The sequence below is a fragment of the Schistocerca serialis genome, unplaced genomic scaffold (genome assembly GCF_023864345.2).
Source record: "Schistocerca serialis cubense isolate TAMUIC-IGC-003099 unplaced genomic scaffold, iqSchSeri2.2 HiC_scaffold_1102, whole genome shotgun sequence".
Lineage (NCBI taxonomy): Eukaryota > Metazoa > Arthropoda > Insecta > Orthoptera > Acrididae > Schistocerca > Schistocerca serialis.
In genome coordinates, this window is record NW_026047296.1 from 52,837 (window position 1) to 55,000 (window position 2,164).

The following is a 2,164-nucleotide window of genomic DNA, read 5'->3' on the forward strand; positions in this document are numbered from 1 at the left end:
ATTTAATGCCGAATAACCGACATATAGTCTGCCTATTCTGGTGAGAGGTTTCCATAATTCAGGTGAAACCTCCACTACGTGATGCACTGTGACTTTTTCTCTAGGTCCAACTTTAAATCTTAATCTAAACTGGGTATCAAACTCTTCCCTCGTCATTGTCGCGTCAAAATTCTGTACATATATTGCATCCATCAAGCTGTCGGCATTCATGTATGATGGAACATCATAAAGGCACATCAAAGGCCTTCGCCTCCGTGGCGGTTCGCACTTGACCTTGGCAGCCAGCTGAGGATTTGTCATGATCCGCAGGCTGTCCTCCGGAGTTGCCGTCTCAACAATCAGAACATTTTTCGCGGTTCTTACAGTGTTAATTTTTATTTTATCCCGTTTTGGATCAATGCATTTTTCAAATGCAGTCTTAACTGCCCGGATGTCCTCCCCTTCTTTCGGCTTAATGAACACTGTTGGTACACTTTTCTTAATATTTTCTTGAATGGTTTCTTTTGCCGTCGGCGCCTTTACCACAGGGGTACTCGCAACCGCGGCATATGATTTTACAACTGGTGGCTGATTCCTAAGACGTTCGTTTTCTTTCTGTAATTCGATCAGTCTACCTTCTAATTGGGAATGGGCCATCGCCCACCTGGCAACACAATCCCGAATATTATTAATCGCCACGTTACTGATCTTTCCATTCTTTACACTGGAATCTAACAAACTCAAGAAACGAGCATGACGCTCGGCTACAGACAAATCTTCGTCGCGAACGGATTCAACCTCGAGCGCATGATCACTCTCCACTAGTTCGGCCATAATGACAGATGAAGAGTGAAAAAATGAAGGCCCGTCTCTTTCCCCGGACCGGCCTCTCTGGCATGGGGGGAGGCTAAATGCAGCTCGCTCACCGGTCCCGCCCCTTGACCAAGAGCTTTCAACAACTGAGCTGCTAGGTTTAGCACGCCGTGGGAACAGCGCACTAGTCCTCTTCGACTGCTGCATCATCGAAGTTTTCTCCCGCTCCCTTACCGACGAATGCCTCCCGCATTCCGGGAGAGCGGATTCACCCTCCGTCCTTCGCCCCCTACTAGGCCGAGTTTCCACCAAAAGGCTAAAGACCCGGTCCTACTCAGGTGCCGGGCCGGTCCCCCAGACGTTCGGGGGTCTGGACCCATCTAACCTAACCGGGGACGTGTCACCACGCCCCGGCTTGGCGGATCATGCCCCGGAATTCCAGGGGCAAGGCGGGTGACCTTCGCCGACTTGGGCCAGGATCCCGCCGCGACAAATGCAGCAGCCGGAACCGGCGTACAAGATATTCAGTACGCCGTCGCGCCCCTGCCCTTCGGTCGCCCGAAGGCTTAACAGCTGCACCCCGAGAAGGCGAGCAGGAGCACTTGAGAAGGAGAGGCTAAGATGTTCGAGTCGCATCCTTCCCCTGCTGCCTATTACCAACCATGAGCCCACGCAAATCGGGGCACATAGCATGAGACAGCCGCAGCTAGTAGATAGGGACAGCGGGAATCTCGTTAATCCATTCATGCGCGTCACTAATTAGATGACGAGGCATTTGGCTATCAAAGCCGTCTTTATTCACGTACAGTGAATAACACAAATAAGTGAATACCCACAAAGCGGGTTTACAGATGGTACATAAATTACAAAACACACTTAATAGTAGACACAGTACATGAACAAAGAGAGGTATTATGCCTGAGAGGCCAGGCAGCAGCCGAAGGATTGAGACCACGCTAACCAACGCCAGTGCGGGGCATCGTGCGGCGGCGAGGGGCAGTCATAGATTCGAAACGCCGCGCCGCCATGATGCTGCCCAGAAGTACTCTGGTGCTCAATGTTGAAAGGTGGCCCTTCGTCACACCGACATCCTGCAATGCTTTAGCAGAGGCTGGAGACCAAACCCCACGCCAGTTGATGGTCGCCGACGTGGTGGTGAATTCCGTAACCACTGGAAACAGCTCGCGGATCTTGTCGTAGACAGCCTGCTTGTCGTAGACGGCTACTTTCTCACGGTGACACCTACCAAGATCACGGTTGTCGCCAACCACCTGCGCATCGATGACAATTGCTGCAGTGTCACGGACCGCCACGATGTCTGGCTTTTTCAGGCCTTCAGATGTACGAAGGTGAGGCTCTAGCAGAACATTGT

General features: G+C 51.7%; 1 pseudogene; it reads right to left on the reverse strand.

The window, feature by feature from the left end:
* Positions 1–1,476: 1,476 nt before the first annotated feature.
* Positions 1,477–2,164, reverse strand: part of LOC126431632 (large subunit ribosomal RNA) — a 4,801-nt pseudogene continuing 4,113 nt past the window's right edge.